The sequence below is a fragment of the Pelophylax lessonae genome (genome assembly GCF_965119305.1).
Source record: "Pelophylax lessonae genome assembly, chromosome: 5".
NCBI lineage: Eukaryota > Metazoa > Chordata > Amphibia > Anura > Ranidae > Pelophylax > Pelophylax lessonae.
This window is the reverse complement of record NC_138772.1, coordinates 49473166-49496571: the sequence shown is the minus strand read 5'-3', so window position 1 is coordinate 49496571 and position 23406 is coordinate 49473166. Positions and strand designations below refer to the sequence as shown.

General features: G+C 44.6%; 1 protein-coding gene across 5 annotated transcripts in view; it reads left to right on the top strand.

Moving 5' to 3' along the window:
* Positions 1–23406, top strand: part of PPP1R9A (protein phosphatase 1 regulatory subunit 9A) — a 375255-nt gene that overhangs the window by 4472 nt on the left and 347377 nt on the right. The gene's annotated exons all lie outside the window — the stretch shown is intronic.

The window sequence follows — 23406 nt, the reverse complement described above, 5'->3', positions numbered from 1 at the left end:
TGTGGCAATAAATACCCATAAAGCAGCCTTCCTCAACCAGAGTTTTGTTGAAGCCTAGGGTTCCTCTAGAGCAGTGATGGCGAACCTTGGCACCCAAATGTTTTGTAACTATATTTCCCATGCGGCTCATGCACTCTGTAGTTGAGCATCATGGGAAATGTAGTTCCAAAACATCTGGGGTGCCAAGGTTCACAATCACCGCTCTAGAGGTTCCAATGTGCTTTCTTGAGCAATGAGCAACTTCCTCCTCTTAGATAGGTAACCACCGTCACCAATGATCTTAATAGCTATTTATAGGCAGGAGATACTTCATAAATGTAAGGAATGTTCTTCCCCCTCACCATCATGCTAATATGCATTGATCTGTAGATAAATTAAATATTCCAAAAAAAAATGCAGCTCTAATGAAACTAAATTAGCCATCACCAAAGTTATATACGTGAGTCCATATAAGTGAATACACAATTAGAAAGTCCCAAAGTGTAAAACATGAAAAATCTTCATCCAAAAGAGTGTATTTCATCCACTTTCAGTTGATCACCCCAGTGATCTACCACCATGTGCTTTATCAAACACGCTTTCCAGGATATATTGACTCCAAAGGAGTAAAAAATGCACTTGTATCTATAGAATACTACACAGGATGGCGTGACCCTCCTCTTGTCTGGTTATTCCATCAGCAATTATCATTATCCAATTTCCAAGGCTCTACCATTGTACAGGGAAAGAACCAAAAGAACCACATAGTGTAAAACTGCTAACTTGAGAATGTATTAAAACAAACCACAAAATGTACCATACTCACAAATTTAAAAACATAACCACTTAGAGCCCATTCACATTAGCGTGACTTGTCAGGCGACTTGTCAGCCTGACAAGTCGCGGTATGTCGCGGTCCATTGAGTAGTACAGGACCCGTTCTAATAGGAGCGACACAAGTCGCTCCGACTTAGAAAAAGGGTCCTGTACTACTTTGGGGCGACCTCGGAGCGACTTGCATAGACTTCCATTATGTGAAGTTTCTGCAAGTCGCGCCGAAGTCTCAGTGCACAGCGCTGAACGCGACTTCACAGGTCGCCCCCCGAAGTCGTGTCGCCTCAATTTGAATGGGCTCTTATAGTAAGATACAGCCGGGGCGAAGGCAGGCCACTTCCAGGTATTGGAATGATCATGAAGTTACAAACGTCGGCTTTTGGAAGATTTATATTTGTCAATTTGTAACAACTGATGTGCCAGCAGCTTTGTACATGCTCATAATGTAATTTCTTCTACCATTTTTGGTCTATAAATAAAATATTAGCAGGGGTTCCCTGAGACTAGAAAGTAATTTCAAGGGTTCCTCAATGTTAAAAAGGTTCAGAAAGGCTGTCATGGACTGTCAAAAACTGCCTCCAACCAGTGGTGTATTTAGGTTTTGTGCTGCCCTAGGCCTGACTAAACTTGTGCACCCCCTAATTTGCATATGACCCACCCCTTCCTGTAAAGGCCATGCCTTTTACTGTTTACGACCCGCCCTGTCAGCTGTGAACCGCAGACCACAAGTCTATCAGTGCCCATCAGCGTAGCCTCATCAGTTCCCATACGTTCAGCCTCATCAGTGCCCATCTGTGCAGCCTTATCAGTGCCACCCCATTACTGCCCATCAGTGCAGCCTCTTCACTGACCGCTTTATGGGGGCGCCAGACCAATTTGCCTCCTGGACTCTGCCCTCTGGCCCAATTCACCTCATAAGATTGGCGCTATATTAAAAGTGTAGCGCAAGGCGGCGGAAACCCTTTTCGTGCGGGAATCGGGAGGAGGCTGTTTTTTTTTTTGCTGCCCCCCTGCAAAGTGCCGCCCTAGGCCTGGGCCTTGTTGGCCTAGGCCAATATACAGCACTGCCTCCAACAATGGTTCCACTGCAACACCTGACATTACCAATAAAAGCCCTTCAGAAGGGAGAGTCCAAATTCCCTGCAACACATTCCCTGTATACCTATTAGCAATTGCAACTAAATCTTGGAACCAAACTTCCTTCGTAAGACTCTTCACGCAAGATGCTTCTCATCATACACATGTCCCTATGGGTCCCTCTGGGCTTTAGTGGTAAATACAATATGGGAGAAAAACAAAGCATAGGTTTCAGCATTCTTTTGTTGGCCAGCTACTTATTGTGTGGAGCCAGGCAGGATTGTGGATTCCAACTAAGCAAAATCCTCAAAAAAAATCAGGTGCCTTGTACCATTTATTTTAGGCGCATTGACGACCTTTTTTCTGACTATGCGATCGTATCTGGCCTCAGACATCTGCTTATGCACAAAACAATTTTGCCTAATTTGGGAGCTTGTGCAACACTCCAGAGTCATTCAGTGTTACATTCAGTGCGTCACATTATCGCATGACTCAGAAAAAAGAATTATCGGAGATTGTTTGCCAGAGATTTTTCCAGATTTTGATGGAAATCCTCTTTGGCTGAATAAAGTATTGGTCACAATGGAACCCATAAACCATCTAGCTGTCATGCGGCCAGCAAGGCACTGATATGGGATTTTTGTTAGCCAGCCGCATTTATTAAATGAGGAGTTGGTTGGTTGGTCGCATTGCTGGAATTGCCCTTGACAGTGGGCATGTTGAGACTCTTACACTCAGGAACATGTTGAATGCTGATTGTTTTTTTTTTTCTAGATGGTGGTAAATATTTCCCTCTAGTAGGTTTATGCTTTCAGCCAATGCATGCAAAGGTTTTATGCAAGCAAAGCCCGAAAGGAGCAGCTTTTGAAAGCAAAAAAATGCAGTGGGTAGTATTAACCACTTGCCGACTGCCGCACGACTATATACGGCGGCAGTCAGCCCCTCACAGGCAAAGTGACGTAGGGGTACGTCACTAGCCTGTGAGGCTCTGGGGAGCGAGCGTGCGCCGCCGGAGGCGCGCTTCCGCACCCGCTCAGTCACGGACCCCCCCCCGAGCATGTGCCCGGCCGACCCCGATGTCCGCCGGGCACTTGCGATCGTCCGTTACATCGGGAGAAAGGCAGGCGGCTAATGTAAACAAAGCCGTCTGTCATTTTCCCCTGTGTAAGAATAGTGATCATACGGTTCTGCTATGTAGGACCGTTGATCACTGTTCTTACACCTCAAGCCACAACCAATCACAGTTAGAAGCACGCCCCTAGGGACACACTTAACCCCTCCCACTCAAAAAAGTTAACCCCTTCACTGCCAGTGTCATTTTTAATGTCACTGGTATCCCCAAAAGTGTCAAAAATGTCAGTCAAGGGTCCAATCTGTCCGCCGCAATGTCGCAGTCCCGCAAAAAAAATCGCAGATCGCCGCCATTACTCGTATAAAAAAAAAAAAAAACACCAAAAATGACAGAAATCTTTCCCTTAGTTAGTAAACGCAATAACTTTTGCGCAAACCAATCAAAATACGCTTGTTGTGATTTTTTTTACCAAACATAGGTAGCAGAAAACAAATTTGCCAAAAATTTAAAAAAAGTTTGATTTTTACATTTTGTGGGGGGGATTTCATATAAAAAAATGGGAAAAATATTGTTATTTTTTCAAAATTTACGCTCTTTTTTTGTTTATAGCGCAAAAAGTAAAAATCTTACAGGTGATCAAATACCACCAAAAGAAAGCTCTGCTTTGCGGGAAAAAGGGACGTAAATTTTGTTTGGGTATGGCATCGCACGACTGCGCAATTGTCAGTTAAAGTCGCACAGTGCCGAATCGCAAAAAGTGGCCTGGACGTAAGACAGCAAAATCCTCCGGTGGTAAAGTGGTTAAGGTGCCCATCTAATAGTTTTTTGAAACTATCGATACTCCCTGCTGATACGACTGTTTGTGGAAGAGAATTCCACATCCTTACTGCTCTGACAGTTTTTAGTTCTAGTTCATGCAGATATTCAAAGCAACCAATCTCTACTGATTCTGCTGAAGTCAGAGTAGTACTAGATGGATTCTTAAGCAGCCTTTCTCAACCAGTGTTCCATGGAACCCTAGGGTTCTTCCAGAGGTTGCAATGGGTTCCTTGGGAAATTAGCAATGTCTGCCTCTTGGATAAGTAACCATTGACACTAATCATCTTTTTAGCTATATGTACGGGGAATTCGTCCCCACTGAGCTCCAGTGTAAAGGCCCCCTCTACCAATGACTACCAATATGAAGCGGTACTTTTCTATCGCCCACTCCTGAATGAAGGCACTTCACTAATCACTAGTGTGAAGGACCAACACAATTTTTACAATCTTCGTATTGTTTCTGGTCATTATTATTATCATCATTATTATGTAATTCGTGATTTAATTATTAATACTAAAATTAATTTATTAGCAGGGTTCTTGAGACCTGAACTTTATTTCAAGGTTCCCCCTTGGGAAAATGGGTGAAAAAGGCTGCACCTAAAGAAAATCTGTGTACAAAACAAACCAGTGCACTGTTTAAAATTGCTGGGACCTGCACCACACCTTTCTTTCACTATGTACTTTTCCTGAAACTTGGGGCCCTCTGTGGTCATTAGATTTGGCTTGCCTTGTTCTTGGCTAGTTGCGTCATTCATCACAGTGATGGGCCAGTCATTTTGTTGGGGTGCAGGGGGAGCTGCCCAATGTATGATAGGATCTAGGGCAACCTTTCTCAACCTTCTCAACACAGAGGAACCCTTGAAATAACTTTCCGGTCTCAGGGAACCCCTGCTAAAAATAACTATATCTACAACTAATGATCCATTCATGTGATGGTCAGTGGGAAGATTGCTTCTTGCACTTGTGGTCATTGGGAAGAGTTACCCCCTTACAGATAGCTAAAAAGATCAATGGTGTCAGTGGAGAGGAGAGAGAGGTAAAGATTGCTTATTGCTCAAGGAACCCCTAGGCAGGGCCGGGACAAGGGGTGAGCAGGAGGGACTGTTGCACTGGGCGCAATGGTTTATTGCAGCGATGGGGGGGTGCCTTCACCCTAACCCTAAGGGAAGGGGGGGGCGCAGTTTGGCATCCTTGCCCTGGGCGCTGGATGACCTTGTCCCGGCACTGCCCCTAGCAACCTCTGGGGGAACCCTGGTTGAGAAACCCTGATCTAGTGTGTGGTGGTCAACTCAGGTCCAAGGTGTCCAGTCCTAAAGGACTGGCCACTGGTCTCTGGTACAGCTCTAACTGTCAAAGAGAAATGGACAGAGGGCGCACCAGCCTAGCGCATTATCTTTAAAACAATTTATTGTAATAGACATGTATACACATTATACTCACAAAACGAGTATGAAACACGGGCAATAAGCAATGAGGGACCACCAGGGGTCTCCACTGGGCATCCTCAGCTGCCGCAGGCCGTGGAAGGATGTAGACCTCCGAAAAAACACTTATGCATTTCGGGGTGTTCCCCCTTCATCAGAGCTCTGACGGCCTGCGGCAGCTGAGGATGCCCTGTGGAGACCCCTGGTGGTCCCTCATTGCTTATTGCCCGTGTTTCATAATCGTTTTGTGAGTATAATGTGTATACATGTCTATTACAATAAATTGTTTTAAAGATAATGCGCCCTCTGTCCATTTCTCTTTTCCAGTATCTTCTTTGGGTTACCACGACCCGTTGAGAGTGGCAGCACAGCCTGAATTTACTACAATTTCACCTGAATCGCATTTTCCGGATACCAGCCGCAAGGCCACCCCTTAAGTGCAGGAGTCATTTGCTCTTTGTACAGCTCTAACTGTCCACCGGGAAAGAAAAGAGGCAATCAGTAGAGCCCTTAGAGTGTAATCACTTGGTTCAAAAAAGAAAATGGGAGAATGGCTTACATCTGTTGAGGCTGTGGTCCCCCTAGGGGTGGAAACATGCAATCTTCCAAGTACATGGATAAAGAAAACCCTGGCTGAGGGTGGTCACTGTCAATGCCATGGGGGTCCCAAGCCTGGGTCCTCTGTGAGTTTTCCCAGGCAGGTGCGTGAAATAGGTGGGTTCGAAAAATTCTGCAAAAAAGCGCTGTGCTGGTCCAACCACTGACCGGCTTTTTTGCAGACATTTGTTCAAACCTGCCTTATGAGACTCTAAGGTGACAGAAACTTACGATGAGAACCTTTTGAGGCAGGTACACTTTAAAGCAAAAATAAAACCAGTAAAGCTACTACAGCTATAAAAGCACATTGCCATGCCTGGGCCATAAACTATATATTACAAAGCTCAAAGTACCTATGGACTCGTCTTGTTGATATGACATTACACAGTAAAAAGTAAATGTCGGACATATTCTCTATCGTCCTGCCTTGAAAACAGAAACACACTCCAGGCAGCTTATACTTTACACAGTTAAGAAGATTAAATGTCTGCATTTTATTAATTTAGGGCTAAACTGTAATAATTTGCTGGTTTGGAGAATAATTTCATTTTCTGTCCATGTAAATGACACAGTTGAATTTGAAAGGTCAGGAGACTGGGGGGATGAAGTCAAAGTGAGCGCATACTTTCAACATAAAATGAAATTTCCATAATGTCTTACTTTCAAATGGTATTTGGATGATCTGGTTTTAAAGGAGAAAGAAATAAGGTGGCCGCCATTGCTGTTTTGTTCTGTGTCTATGACTCAAACTATTGAATCATGAAGGTCACCGTGACACGAATCAATGGTGGCCTCCATGTTTCTCTAAGGAAAGGTTGACTTATGGATGAGGTGTGGAAGGGGTTGAACATCTGTCAGATTTTTTATGTTGAAGGTCCAGAAGAAGTGTAGGACGTTGGAACATTTGTGCTAATTAATCTTGGAATTGATGATTTATTTTTAGGCAACTTTCCATGGAGAGGTCAGCACAATGTAACCACTTAACGTCTGCTCACGTTGCTGCTACTGCAGCAATGTGGCTCGTTATCGTCTAGCGGCGTAGTACTACGTTGCTAGACTCCTCCCCCTTGTAGGCGGCGCTCGCGCGCCGCCGGAGGCGCGCTCCCGCTGTTTTTAGTCACAGCGGGAGTCGGGCCAGGGGAGGAGCGTCGGCGATCGCCGCCGCTCTTCCCCGATCGTCGGGGAATCTAGTTTGGAGATCCGCCCGATTGTGTAAACAAAGCGGGCGGATCTCCTAAGTGACAGACAGTGACAGATTGCAGGGTTCAGCATAGGCTGAACATGCGATCTGTCCCTGTGTCACTCAGTCACCTCCCCCCACACACGTTAGTAAGCACCAGGCATACATTAACCCCTCCCTCTCCAATAAAATTAACCCCTTCCCTGCCAGTGTCATTTTTACAGTAACAGTGCATATTTATAGCACTGATTACTGTAGAAATGTCACTGGTACCCCCAAAAGTGTAAAAAATGTCAGTCAAGGGTCCGATCTGTCCGCCGCAATGTAGCAGTCCCACAAAAAAAATCGCAGATCGCCGCCATTACTCGTAAAAAAAAAAAAACACCAAAAATGACAGAAATCTTTCCCATAGTTAGTAAACGCAATAACTTTTGCGCAAACCAATCAAAATACGCTTATTGTGATTTTTTTTTTACCAAACATAGGTAGCAGAAAGCAAATTGGCCAAAAATTTAAAAAAAATTAGATTTTTAAATTTTTTTGGGGGGGAATTTCATATAAAAAAATGTTAAAATATTGTTATTTTTTCAAAATAAATGCTCTTTTTTTGTTTATAGCGCAAAAAGTAAAAATCGCACAGGTGATCAAATACCACCAAAAGAAAGCTCTGTTAGTGGGAAAAAAAGGACGTAAATTTTGTTTGGGTACGGCGTCGCACAATCGCGCAATTGTCCGTTAAAGGTGCACAGCGCCGAATTGCAAAAAGTGGCCTGGACGTAAGACAGCAAAATCCTCCGGTGGTAAAGTGGTTAAAAAGCAAGAAGGAAAGCACCACACTTGTATTGGATAGTCCAGAATAATTTTTTTTTAAATCACATTCAGTATCATCCAGGTTCTGGCACTTCCAGCACTGAAAGTATGTAATGGCAAGGGTTGCTGACTGCTGAGGTGTGTTGGAGGGTCTATTGATGTTGGCTTCTGGGCGATCTATTGTTGCTGGGGATATCTAGGCCCGTAGAGGGTCTTATTTTGCTGAGGGATCTGTTGTTGAGGAAGAGGTCTATTGATGCTGACTCCTGGGGGATTTATTGTTGCTGTGTAAATTTATTGTTGTGGAGGGGTCTTATGTTGCTGGTAGGGGATCTATTGTTGGGGGGGGTTTATGTTGCTGAAGAATCTTTTTTGAGGAATGGGTATGTTGTTGCTGGCTGCTGGTGGGTCTATTAATAGGAGATCTATTGTCGCTGGGGGATCTATTGTTGAAGAGAGTTTCAGTGTTGCTGGTAGGGAATCTATTGTTGCAGAGGCAATGTGAGATTTACTGTTGAGGAGGGGGGTCTATTATTGCTGGCTGCTGGAGGGTCTACTGATGCTGGTTTTTGGGAGATCTTTTGCAGCTGGGGGGATATTTTGCTGCAGGGGGTCTTATGTTGCTGAGGGATCTACTGTTGAGGAAGGGGGTCTATTGCTGCTAGCTGCTGGAGGGTCTGTTGATGCTGGCTGCTGGGAGAGTTATTGTCACTGGGGGGATCTATTGTTGCTGAGCAGTCAGTTGTTGCTGGTAGGGAATCTTATCTTGCAGGGGGTCTTATGTTGCTGAAGGATTTACTGTTGAGGAATGGGTCTATTGTTGCTGGCTGCTGGAGGGTCTTTTGATGGGAGATCTATTGTCGCTGGGGGATCTATTGTTGTGGAGAGATCCATTATTGCTGGTTGGTGATCTATTTTTGCATATATATATATATATTGCTAAAGGAATCTACTGTTGAGGAAGGGGTCTATTGTTTCTGGCTGCTGGAAGGTCTATTGATGCTTGCTTCTGGGAATCTATTGTTGCAGGGGGTCTTATGTTGCTGGAGAATTTACTTCTGAGGAATGCGTCTATTGTTGCTGGCTGCTGGAGGGTCTATTGATGGGAGATCTATTGTTGCTGGGGGATCTATTGTTGTGGAGAGATCCATTATTGCTGGTTGGTGATCTATTTTTTGCATATATATATTGCTAAAGGGATCTATTTTTGAGGAAGAGGTCTATTGTTTCTGGCTTCTGGGAGATCGTTTGTCACTGGGGGTTTTGGTTGCTGAAGGGGGATCTATTGTTGCAGGGGTCCTATGTTGCTGAGAGATCTACTGTTGAGGAAGGGGTTTTTGTTGCTGGCAGGCAGTGGCGGCCCGTGCATAGGGGGCGCCAGGGCGCCGCCCCCCTACCCCTAAAAAAAAGAAAAAAAAAAAAAAAAGAAAATGACAAAGCGAACAAATAAAGTTGTACAAAAAAAAATTGGGTTCGCCGGCCTCTATAATGGAAGTGGTGGCTAGGGGGGGGGTGGGGTTTACGTCCCAGAAGAGGCGCCGATCGGCTGCCTTCTGGGGGCGTAACCCGAGCGCAAGTCTTTGCGATTGGACACCCCCACTTTCTGATATCCTGGCTGAGATTGGTCCAGTCTCCAGCCTGGACCAATCATCATCCAGGACATCCGATCCCTGACGTCACAATGGGGGCGGTGCCGGTGCGTGAGTCAGTCACTCACCGTCACCGCCGCTCGGAGGACGAGGGAGAAGCCGCTCACCTTCCCGCCGCCGCCGCCACCGCAGCCGCCGCAGCCGCCGCAGAGAGGACGGACTGGATCGAGGAGGGAAGAACCCGCCGCCGCCGCCAGGTAAGTGCATTAAATTGAAGGGAGCACGCACGCTGGTCTCTGCATTGATTGGGGGACAATGCTGTGGGCACTCTGCATTTATTGGGGTACAATGCTGTGGGCACTCTGCAATCATTGGGGTACAATGCTGTGGGCACTCTGCATTTATTGGGGTACAATGCTGTGGGCACTCTGCAATCATTGGGGTACAATGCTGTGGGCACTCTGCATTTATTGGGGTACAATGCTGTGGGCACTCTGCATTTATTGGGGTACAATGCTGTGGCACTCTGCAATCATTGGGGTATAATGCTGTGGGCACTCTGCATTTATTGGGGTACAATGCTGTGGGCACTCTGCAATCATTGGGGTACAATGCTGTGGGCACTCTGCATTTATTGGGGTACAATGCTGTGGGCACTCTGCATTTATTGGGGTACAATGCTGTGGCACTCTGTAATCATTGGGGTACAATGCTGTGGGCACTCTGCAATCATTGGGGTACAATGCCCAGGGCACTCTGCAATCATTGGGGTACAATGCCCAGGGAACTCTGCATTTATTGGGGTACAATGCTGTGGGCACTCTGCAATCATTGGGGTACAATTCTGTGGCACTCTGCAATCATTGGGGTACAATGCTGTGGGCACTCTGCAATCATTGGGGGACAATGCCGTGGGCACTCTGCAATCATTGCATTGAAGGGGGCACAGCACAGTGTTCATTGCATTGAAGGGGGCACAGCACAGTGTTTATTGCATTGAAGGGGGCACAGCACAGTGTTTATTGCATTGAAGGGGGCACAGCACAGTGTTTATTGCATTGAAGGGGGCACAGCACAGTGTTCATTGCATTGAAGGGGGCACAGCACAGTGTTTATTGCATTAAAGGGGGCACAGCACAGTGTTCATTGCATTGAAGGGGGCACAGCACAGTGTTCATTGCATTGAAGGGGGCACAGCACAGTGTTTATTGCATTGAAGGGGGCACAGCACAGTGTTCATTGCATTGAAGGGGGCACAGCACAGTGTTTATTGCATTGAAGGGGGCACAGCACAGTGTTTATTGCATTGAAGGGGGCACAGCACAGTGTTCATTGCATTGAAGGGGGCACAGCACAGTGTTCATTGCATTGAAGGGGTCACAGCACAGTGTTTATTGCATTGAAGGGGGCACAGCACAGTGTTTATTGCATTGAAGGGGGCACAGCACAGTGTTTATTGCATTGAAGGGGGCACAGCACAGTGTTCATTGCATTGAAGGGGGCACAGCACAGTGTTCATTGCATTGAAGGGGGCACAGCACAGTGTTCATTGCATTGAAGGGGGCACAGCACAGTGTTCATTGCATTGAAGGGGGCACAGCACAGTGTTTATTGCATTGAAGGGGGCACAGCACAGTGTTCATTGCATTGAAGGGGGCACAGCACAGTGTTTATTGCATTGAAGGGGGCACAGCACAGTGTTCATTGCATTGAAGGGGGCACAGCACAGTGTTTATTGCATTGAAGGGGGCACAGCACAGTGTTTATTGCATTGAAGGGGGCACAGCACAGTGTTCATTGCATTGAAGGGGGCACAGCACAGTGTTTATTGCATTGACGGGGGGCACAGCACAGTGTTTATTGCATTGAAGGGGGCACAGCACAGTGTTTATTGCATTGAAGGGGGCACAGCACAGTGTTTATTGCATTGAAGGGGGCACAGCACAGTGTTTATTGCATTGAAGGGGGCACAGCACAGTGTTTATTGCATTGAAGGGGGCACAGCACAGTGTTCATTGCATTGAAGGGGGCACAGCACAGTGTTTATTGCATTGAAGGGGGCACAGCACAGTGTTCATTGCATTGAAGGGGGCACAGCACAGTGTTCATTGCACTGAAGGGGGCACAGCACAGTGTTTATTGCATTGAAGGGGGCACAGCACAGTGTTCATTGCATTGAAGGGGGCACAGCTTCAAAGTCACGCAATTTTTTTACTGCGTTTTTTGGCGCGAAGCAATACCTATTACATTTTTCTTTTTGCGCCCCCCCCAAAAATTTTGAGCACCAGCCGCCACTGCTGGCAGGTCTGTTGATGCTGGCTGCTGGGAGATCTATTATTGCTGGGAAGGAGGTCTACTGTTGCTGGCTGCAGGGGATCTATTTTACTGCTTTTCTTGTTATTAATAACACATTTCATACAAATGACTTAGCACCATAAAGTGATACTTGGTTCTGTATTCTCTAATACAGGCAGTGCTGGGAGGTGGGTAAGGGGTGGAACCAAAGGATGGTGCTCAGAGGTGTGTAGGAGGCAGAGACAAAGGATGACTCAGAAGGGAAGAGTATCGGCACCTATTCAAAACTGCCCTGGTAACATCCAATGTTTTTCACAGGTTCAAAGGCTCTCCTTTCATCAAGGCTACAAAAACTACATAAAAGATGCAATAAATATACATATAAAATCTGGTACAAGAGGTATAAAAGAAATATTTCTTATTAGAACTGCAGAAGATTAGATTAGAGATGCATATGAAACGTCTTCAGCATTACAGAACCTGTCCGGTTTAATGTGAACTACTACTAGGTATATGTAAAGCCAAATCTTTTTTCTTTTTGGCTTGGATGGAGTAGGGAAGAGTTAGTATTCTGGTTTGTTGTTGTTTTTTTTTTGCATTGATATCTTTGATTGGAGAGGTTTCGCTCTTTGAGGTGAGCTACTCATAGTGAAGGAAAATCGGCACAGGCTGTTGTCTCCTTCAGCAGATCTAACCTTAGCTCCTCTACTCAAAAATTTTGGATTTGCCATAACTTTCTGTACCAGAAATGGTCACCAAGACAATTAGAAAAGCTGAATCTCTATGAATAAGTTGTAGAATTTGTACAAAGAGAAAGAATTAAAGGAGAAGTACGGCCAAAGCCCATTTGACGGTACTTCTCCTATGGATCACAGGAGTGCAGTTCATTCTGCACGCCTATAAATAGCTTTCAGCAGACAACGGGCTGAAGCCCGTTGTCAGTTGATGTCACAGAGCCGGTGTTCTAAAATTTAGTCGGACCCCTGAAAATTCCGGACCCTCGTCACTTCCGGTGACGATACGTCATAACCCAGCTGATGCGAGCCCCGGTGCGCATGCGCACAAGGCATTTTCAAGGTCCGATGAAATTCTAAGACTTACGAACAGCTGAGTGAGAGGAGGAGGGGCTGAGTTGGGACACACACACACCGCTGCGGGATAATGTTACAACACCGCCTTGTCATCGAGCAAGGAACATGTTGCAGAGCTGACTTAGAGGAGGCGGGAAGGAAGAGAATACTCATAATAAATAGTAATGATAAAATAAAATAATAAGATATACTAAACATTTTTTATCATTACTATTTAGTATGAGTATTCTCTTCCTTCCCGCCTCCTCTAAGTCAGCTCTGCGCGGCGGTGTTGTAACATTATCCCGCAGCGGTGTGTGCGTCCCACCTCAGCCCCTCCTCCTCTCAGTCAGCTGTTCGTAAGTAAGAAAATGCCTTCCGGGGCTCGCAGCAGCTTGTGGTGACGGAGCGTCCCCAGAAGTGACCGGAAGTGACGAGGATCCGGAATTTTCACGGGTCCGACTAAATTTTAGAACACCGCTCCAGGCTCGGGCAAGACCACGGTCATATGGCTGGGATCCACCCACATGCCATGATTGGCACCTGGCTCAGCCTCTCAGAGAGCCGCTGAGAGTCTAAGCTGGCCTCTCCCGCCCCCTCCACAGCCCAGCACTCCTGTGAGCGTGGGGGGGGGGTGGGCAGAGCAGAAAGCCCTCTGCACATGGAGCTCTGAAAACTGAGCGATCGGCGGTGTTTGATCGTTCAGCTCTCAGTGTTAATGCCGGCAGACCGATGCTGCATCCACTTAGGTAAGTATTTTACAAAAAAGTATTTCCATACTTCTCTTTTAAAGAAAATTTCCAAATTCTGTTTAGGGCATCTTGTGTTGAAAACCATATAAAAATCCTACAAGTTAGAGATACAGCAGGAAAAAAGGGGGGGGGGTTGAGAAACTAGAAATAAAATAATAATAAGAATATTACAATGGAGCCATATAGCACTCACAGAGTCGTCTGAACAGAGAAAGTGGCTGAATATGGGTATCCAAGGGGGCAGGCCTCATAGATATGAAATAAAAACTGATGGGTATCTAAAATGGGTCCAAGCTGTCCAAGCAATTTTGAAGGCATCTTGCCATTTTCCCAGGAGATCACTTTTCCATTTTACAAGTGGTATCCATTTCATATGCCCATTCTGCTAATGGAGGCGTGTTTGGTTTACGTCAATGCCTGGCGATAATGGTACGTGCGGAGGTTAGAAAGTGACGAAGCAGACCCCGTTTAATTTGTGTGTATGACCTGGGCATTGTAATGGATTTTTTAAGGATTTGGTTTTGCTTTATAAAAAAAACTTATAAAAAAACTGCCTCATCAAAAAAAATAAAAAAAAACACAGGTCAGTATTTAACTATTTTCCATAAATTAAATCCTATGCTCCATACATCTGAAAACAGCTCCACCAATTATGCATGTGCCCTGGGTATGTTTGAGCATGTGTTAATGCACTGCTGTGACACAAGGGAGTTCTGTATTTTTATTGTTAGGCTGGGAGAGAAGACGTACTTAGTCTCTAAGGTGAATTTAGCCCTTTAGCTAAATGTGACTTCATTAAAGCCTCTGCGTTCAAAGAGCCAGTAACTCCTATTGATGCTTTAAAGCCTTCTATCACCATAGAGAAGCTGCTATCCATTGTTCAACCTTTCACTTGAAGTGGTCACACCCATTAAGTATTGTTATAAGGTAAAGGTGTAAAAGTACCGTATATACTTGAGTATAAGCCAACCCGAATGTAAACCGAGGCACCTACTTTTACCACAAAAAACTTGGAAAACGTATTGACACGAGTATAAGCCTAGGGTGGGAAATGCAGCAGCTACTGGACCCAACTGGAGCACCACTAGACCCAAAACAGGGGCTGGGGCTGCGGACATGGTACAGGAGATGCAGGGCTGTGGGTATGGTACAGGAGATGGTACAGGCATGGTATAGGAGATGGTACAGGCATGGCACAGGAGATGGTACAGGCATGGCACAAATGGTATAGGCATGGCAGAAGAGATGGTACAGGCATGGTATAGGAGATGGTTCAGGCATGGCACAGGAGATGGTACAGGCATGACACGGATGGTACAGGAGATGCAGTGCTGTGGACATGGTACAGGAGATGGTACAGGCATGGTATAGGAGATAGTTCAGGCATGGCACAGGAGATGGTACAGGCATGACAAGGATGGTACAGGAGATGCAGTGCTGTGGGCATGGTACAGGAGATGCAGTTCTGTGGACATGGCACAGGAGATGGTACAGGCATGGCACAGATGGTATAGGCATGGCACAGGAGATGGTACAGGCATGGTATAGGAGATGGTTCAGGCATGGCATAGGAGATGGTACAGGCATGGAACAAATGGTACAGGCATGGCACAGTAGATGGTACAGGCATGGTATAGTAGATGGTACAGGCATGGTACAGGCATGGCACAGGAGATGGTACCAGCATGGCTCGGATGGTACAGGAGATGCAGTGCTGCGGGCATGGTGCAGGAGAATCTCCTGAGGAGATGCAGGGGCTGCGGAGGAGTCTCACTTACCTTTCCTCCTTACATTTAAAAATGGCGCCGCCTGGCGCCAACACGTCACTGCGCATTCGCTGTCTGCCCGGGAATAGCTGAACCTGTATGGGCTTTCCCGAGCGGTGGCGGGGCATGCACCCTGATCGGGGAAAAGGTAAGTGATACTGTGACTCGAGTATAAGCCGAGGAGGGCTTTTTCAGCATAAAAAAACATGCTGAAAAAGTCGGCTTATACTTGAGTATATACAGTAGTTTTTTTGGGTTTTTTGCCCATAGCAACCGTTTAGATATGAGTTATTTTTCTACTAAATATAGGAAAGGAAGAACGGGATTGTTTGCCGTGCCGACACTTTTCCTTTTTTCTTATGTTGATGGAATACACCTGTGAGAGGGATACCTTACAGCTAAACTGCAAGAAAAATTCCCTTGAAACCAGTAAATGTGGATATGTTGTCTACATGCTGTGGAGTCTGGTGGCTATTTTGTGCATTAAGTCAGTTTTATGTAATCTGCCTATTATGGGATTGAATGCAAGTGAGATTAGGTCTCAGATCTTGAAGATATCATTTTTCGATGGCGTGGTAAGTATTTAAAAGAGAAGTATGGCTTTCTTTTCAAAAATCATACTTACCTAGCTGGATGCAGCATCGGTTCAATGCTACATCTGTCCCACGCCGGCTCTAAGGCTGAGAACCGAGAGATCAAAAACTGCTGATTGCTCAAATCTCAGAGCTCTGTGAGCAGAGGCTTTTTAAAAAAAAAAAAAAGTCATACTTACCTAGGTGGATGTGGCATCGGTCCAATGCTGCATCTGGCCCCTGCCGGCCCTAAAGCTGGATACACACTATACAACTTTTGTTGTTTGATTTCCTTTAGATTTACCTTCAACTATGTAATGTGAGGGCCAGCCTGATTACATACAAAATTGATAGTGTTTACGTTTGACCTCATATTATATAGTTTTGGTAAATCTAAAGGAAAAAAATCTATGGAAAATTGTATAGTGTGTATCCAACTTAAGGCTGAGAACTGAGCGATCAAAGACCGCTGATCACTCAGTTCTCAGAGCTTTGTGAGCAGAGAGATGGTGACTGTCAGTCACCGGCTCTCTGCTCTGCCCCCTGCACTCACTGGAGTGCTGGGCTTTGCAGGGGGTGGGGGGGCTGGCTCAGGCTCTAAGCAGCTCGCTGAGAGGCTGAACTGGGTGCCGGTCCAGGGTTGTGAGAGGATCCCAACATATTGTCGTGATCTTGCCCCAGCCTGGACTGACTCTGTGACGTCAGCTGACAGCGGGCTTCACCCCGCTCTCTGCTGAAAACAGGTCACAGGAGTGAAGGAACTGCACTCCTGTGATCTGTGTATACGTAAAAGACTCTTGGATGTACATCTCAAAGATCTAAACATTCAAGGGTTTATGGGAAATGAATACGTCCACACACACCTACACAGGTTGAACTGGATGGACTGTTGTCTTTATTCAACCTCAACTACTATGTAACTATGTAACTAAGTACAGCCAAACTGATATATCTATATCAGTGATCGTTAACTTGTGATCTGCCAGACTTTTTCTGCTCATCAGCTATCCCTATTGTTAATGTATTTTATGTGCCGCCCAAGACAATTCCTATTCTTTCAATGTGGCCAGGGGAGGACTGGGCCAGGGGGCAGGGGGGCAATTGCCCCCTGGGCCACTCTGATGTCCTGTAAAAAGGCTGCACCACTTCTGCCACAATCATGCCTAAAGGATTCCTGGTGAAGAGAAGTTAAAAGTCCCCGCCACTGACCTACTGAGTGCGGGTTGAAGACAAGGACAAAGCACAGACCTCCCCCGCTCAGCATGGATGGTGTAAACTGTGTCTGATCAGAGGCCGGTTCCATGCCCCACTGGAGATTCTCCTCCCTTGGCCAGCCCCAACCGAGCTGTCCCAGCTACCCCCAACCGCCCTCTGCTGGCCAGGATGGAAACTGGGATTCAGCCGGTGAGTAGAGAGTACCGGGAGCAGGGCTTCAGCCTGGAATGGGGGTCAGGAGGAGGGCCGGAAGTGGGAGAATGGGAGGGGACGAGTCGCTGCACCATGGGCCTCTGGTTTGTACTTTCCCCCTGGACCAAAAGTTGCCAGTCTGCCCTTGAATGTGGCCCAGGAAGGTCAAAAGGTTGGACACCCCTGTCTTAGGGCATTGGTTTAAACAGATTTAGGATTCCCATATTTAGTTCCCTTTGCACTTTTTCCTCTATATGGTGTTACAACTTGGGGTAATTATGTATGTCAAAATCTGCTTGTTCAGAGGTCTATGCCAAATAAACAATTTACAAAAACACTGGTCAGGCTTTTTTTTTTTGCATTGTGTGTCTCTTCGGGAAGAATAACCTTCACTTCCTTTCCCATAAACACAACAGGAAGGAAATTTCTTCAAATTAAGGGAAACGTTCTTTTAGAAAGTGTCCCTATCTGAAGATTCTTCATATATTCCTGTTTTGGTGATAATTTTGTTAGTTTCTCCACTCTCACCTTCTGCCTAACAATGGTCACTACAGCAAGAAAGAGGACGAATCTCCCCAGTGGGGACACAGACAACAATAAAAATCTAAAAAAGAAAAAAATGCTAATAAGCTCTAATACCACAGTGTAAGCAGCCAGCACAAAATAACTGATATACAAGTTATAGGAATACAAAAAAGGAAAATAAGTGCAGCACTAAAAAATTGGAGGAAGGCATTAACATGGCAATACCAACTTATGATAACATGGTGAAAAAAACAAAAAACAAATAATGATTTAAATAAGTCCCATGTCAAAAATAATTTCCATACAGAAAGAAAAATAGTCCCATGAGTATGATGAATCTTGACGGTGAACACAATATATCTGTAAAATGAAAGAAGATATCCCATCACCAGATAAAACCAAATGAATTGGGTGCTCACCAGATCAAATGGGTCTACATTACCATATAGCAAGCAGACCAAATGGGCTTCTAAAGATGATCCAAATTCCTCCTGAGATACGACCATGGATGTCCAAAGGAGCAATATCCTCTGATGATGTCTATGCGGACGATACGCATCAGGAGCTCACCATAAGAACTTCTATCTACATGTTTTATTGCCTGTTACCATGCGAACACTGTAAGTGCAAGTCTTTTTTTATTAAAAGGTTTTTTAGCAATATTACGCTATGTGCACTCTTCTTTCTGGCTTTTATGTAACCTGGCTATGAGAGATCTACATCCCTCTACAAACCACTTCATGAGCCTGAAATTACATCCATGGTCGTATCTTAGGAGGAATTTGGATCATCTTTAGAAGCCCATTTGGTCTGCTTGCTATATGGTAATGTAGACCCATTTGATCTGGTGAGCACCCAATTCATTTGGTTTTATCTGGTGATGGGATATCTTCTTTCATTTTAAAGATATATTGTGTTACCGTCAAGATTCATCATACTCATGGGTCTAAAGACTCTTAGACTTACATCTCAAAATTCAGAACATTCAGGGGTATGTGAGATGAGTACAGCCACACACACCTACACAGGTTGAACTGGATGGACTATTGTCTTTATTCAACCTCACCTACTATGTAACTATGTAACTATTTTTCTTTCTGTATGGAAATTATTTTTGACATGGGACTTATTTAAATCATTATTTGTTTTTTTTTGTTTTTTTTTTCACCATGTTATCATAAGTTGGTATTGTCATGTTAATGCCTTCCTCCAATTTTTTAGCGCAACAATAAAAATCTGCTGCGCAAGGAAGAGTGCCAACACTTTTTGTACAGTCCAGAAAATGTTTTTATTGAAAATCACATTGCCCAACACATTTCGGGGGTTGAAAGGGCTACAAAAAACGAAATGAAAGGTATCATGAATATCACCACAAGACATAAAAAAGGGGGTTGCCACCATCCCTTACAAGTACATAATTTACCAATATTATGTAGCACTCTTTCCAGGCATTGGGCCTGATGTGGGTCTGCCATGGTCACCGGTAACACCAACAGCACATTTAAGCTGATTGCCCAAGTGTGAGATCTGAGACAAGGACCAGTCCGGCATCTTTGCTTTGTTTTGTTTATTTTATATGGGGATGGGAGAAGGGAATGAGTGGGATACTCCTCTTGCTCAACTAGGTACAAATTATGATGCTTGAGAAAAAATACCTTTCAGGGCTGACTTGACGCTGAGTGGGTCCCCTCTCTCTAGGCAGACCCCCAGGGGCAGTTTGCAGTACTCACGACTGGGAATGCTTTCCTGAAATTCATTCCCTCTCAGCTCCACTGGTCCTCGGCACCCTGGATCCTCTCTGCAGCTCAGCTCAGCCCTGTACCCCCTCAGGCAAGCTGCCTGGGATACCCGATCCTTCCTGTCAGGAGGAGAGACAGTCGTCACCTCCCTCCTGGGACTCTGCTTCCCGCCAAAGACAACCGGTCATGTGCTCCCCACAGACTTATACCCCCTCCCAGAATGCTCTGCGGCAGAATCTGCCCTTCCAGGATGGATACAAGCCCTGGTGTGCTTTTGGTTATGTTTCCTCCACTGCCCAATGAGATCCCTCATTGGGACACAGTGGGGAGACTCCCCAACTCAACAGGCACACCTGGGAACACATGCCAGCCTAGCTGAAAATCATGGCCATGCTGATAAGCAGACAAGATCCACTATACTTTACCTAGCACCTACCTTGAAGGGTGCTACATCTACATTCCTCTAATGGGACTTTAAGAGCAACCAAAAGACTTTTATAAATAAAAAAACAAATTTTTTTACAACCCTTAAAAAATGTATCCACTACAAGGGGAACATCGCCTGCTGCCACACTTGAGGGGTCCTATAGATCCTAGATAGTATCTTTACAAATGGCTAGCTGGGCCTGGGAGGTCTTTGTGCATCCCAATGGTTCCTTATGAGCGATCGGCCTCTACGTGATGACCTAGAAGGACGTATGGTATGATATACAAGATGGTGTCATATATATGATTGTGGTAAATTAGCCCTGAAGAAGATAGATGAATGCAACAAATTTGATTTCCCAGTGCATAGACAAACTGTTAATCAGAGAGTATTTGGTTTTACAGTAGAAACCAGTATGGGTGTACCACCTTATTGTTATAAGCATATTGTTTACAGAAAAAAATGACACAGTGACATCAATTTTTTGTAATTATAGATTTTATTGATAGATATATTTTTTTAATGATTGTAATAAGATGTATTTTTTTTCTTAATAAAAAATATTTCTAAAGTCTTTTAGTTGCCCTTAAAGTCCCATTAGAGGATATTAGCATTGCTAAATTAGGTATCCTGAGTCTAAAAGTTGGACTATTTTATTGTATTCATGTTGTTTGATGCTTTTTTTTTTCCTTTTTATTGTTTGAACTGGATGGTGTCTTTTTTCATCCAGACTAACTATGTAACTATGTTCATTTTATATATTTATTTATTTTTTTACTATATTTTATTGATATATTTAAAAAAAAAAACATTTTTTGGACTTTACAAAACACGGTGGGCACTTTTTGCCTTACACATCAGTACCCAAAATATGTGCCAGCCTCCCCATGGAGAGCTGCCTAAATAGAAATCAACTGCCTGACCAATTCCATGATCAAATGTTCCAGCATCTTAAACTTCTTCTGACTCTACAACAATGAAAATCTGACAGATGTTCAACCCCATCCACATTTCATCCAAAATCAAAAAAAGAAAATGTTTAGGCTTTATGTCCACTTTAACCAGTTCTGGAGCGGAAGGATTTGCCCCCTTAATGACCAGGCCATTTTTTTGCAATTCGGCACTGGGTTACTTTAACGGTAAATTTCACGGCCGTGTAACACTGTACTGAAATAAAATTGATGTCCATTTTTTTTCTACACATAGAGCTTTCTTTTGGTGGTATTTGATCACCCCTGCGATTTTTATTTTTTGGCGCTATAAACAAAAAAGCAACAATTCTGATAAAAAAAAAAAAAATTCACATTCTGCAATTAAACATTCCCCAAAAAATAAATGTAAAAATCAAAATTTTTCATCCTTTTAGGCCAATTTGAATCCTGCTACATATTTTTGGTAAAATCGCAATAAGCGTATTTTGATTGGTTTGCGCAAAAGTTATCGAGTCTACAAACTAGGGTAAAGATTTATGTCATTTTTATTTATTTATTTATTACTAGTAATGGCGGCGATCTGCGAATTTTAAGCGGGACTGCGACATTGCGGCGGACAGATCGGACCCCTAACTGACATTTTTAACATTTTTGGGGGTACCAGTGACATTATTACAGTAATCAGTGCTAAAAATATGCACTGTTACTGTAATAATGACACTGGCAGGGAATGGGGTTACCACAGGGGTGATCAAAGGGTTAAGTGTATGTATAAAAGAAAGAAAGTGATTGGCGCTGCCAGATGTAGGGTATTGGAAAAATGAGGTGGGTTGTCTAATAATGATTGTTCAATATCAATTATGGTGTAAAATTAACCCTTTACACCATAATTGATATTGATCAATCATTATTAGACAACCCACCTCATTTTTCCAATACCCTACATCTGGCAGTGCCAATCACTTTCTTTCTTTTATACATACATTTGATACCTCCCTTTTTGGGCTGTATTTTTTAAGTGGGCTGCAGCCAAGTTTTGTTTTATAGTTCCTATCCTAAGCGCGGATTTTTTTGTTTTTTATCTAAAGGGTTAAGTGTGAGCCTAGGGGAGTGTTTTCTAACTGTATGGGGTAGGGACTTGTGAAATGACCACAGAGACCTGTGATCCTATATAGAAGGATCACAGGCGCTCTGTGATCATTTCAGAGAGACCAACGGTTGACTGTGTTTACAACAGCTGACCGCCCTTCTCTCTCAGTGGGGAGAGATCGCGCCGCCGGTCTCATGGATCGGCATTCTTGCTGCCTAGTGGGGGCAGGAGCATGCCGCCGGCGTGGCGCGCTCGCCCCCCAGCACCACACGCGTGACCGACCTAGGGCTACGTCGTTTAGCGCAGCCAAGCCAGCCTGCCGCAGTAAATATGCGGCGTGCGGTCGGCAAGTGGTTAAGGTAAACCTTTCCTAAGAGGAACATGGGGTCTACCATTGCTATTTCTCATGATGACCCTCATGATTCAGTAGTTTGAGTCATTGACATAGAACAAAGCAGTAACGGCAGCCACCTTTTTTCTCTCTCCTTTAAAACCAGCTCATGCAAATAATATTTAAAAGCACAAAATTATGGAAATTTCAGTTGATAATTGTATAGTGAAAGTGTGTGCTTACTTTGACTTTATCCCCCCCAGTCTCTTGACCTTTCCACTTCAACTGTGTCATTTACATGGACAGAAAATAAAATTATTGTCCTACCTATTACAGTTTTGAATGATTGAAACGCAGATCCTCAGCCATGTAAAGTATGCACCGCTTGAAGTTTGTTCCCATTTTCATGGAACGAGAATAAAGGACATGTTTGACGTTTTTACTGTGTGAAAAGTCATATCGTAAAGATGAGTTCATAAGTAATTTGAGCTTTGCAATATATAGTTTATGGCCCAGGTATGTTGTCTTGCTTTTTTTAGCAGCAATAGCTAAGCTTTGGCCTTCAAACACTTCATTTAACCGCTTGCCGACTGCGCACAGTATATTTACTGCGGCAGTCAGCCCCGGCCAGGCAGAGTGACGTAGATCTACGTCGCTAGCCTGTCACCGGGTTTTGAGCCAATAGCGGGCCGCGCCCGCTGAGGCTCATTCACAGAGGAGTCCGGGCGTGTGACCGGCGGACCCGATGTCCGCCGGTCACACTACGATCGTCGGTAGAGCGGGAGAAAGGCGGGCGGCTTATGTAAACAAGCCCCCTGTCATTCTCCCCTGTGTAAAAATGGAGATCAGATGGTTCTACTATGTAGAACCGTTGATCTCTGTTTTTACAATAGGAGACATGTCCCATCACAGTTAGAATCACGCCCCTAGGACACACTTAACCCCTCCCTCTCCAATACAGTTAACCCCTTCCCTGCCAGTGTCATTTTTACAGTAACAGTGCATATTTATAGCACTGATTACTGCAGTAATGTCACTGGTACCCCCAAAAGTGTCAAAAATGTCAGTCAAGGGTCCGATCTGTCCGCCGCAATGTCGCAGTACCGCAAAAAAATT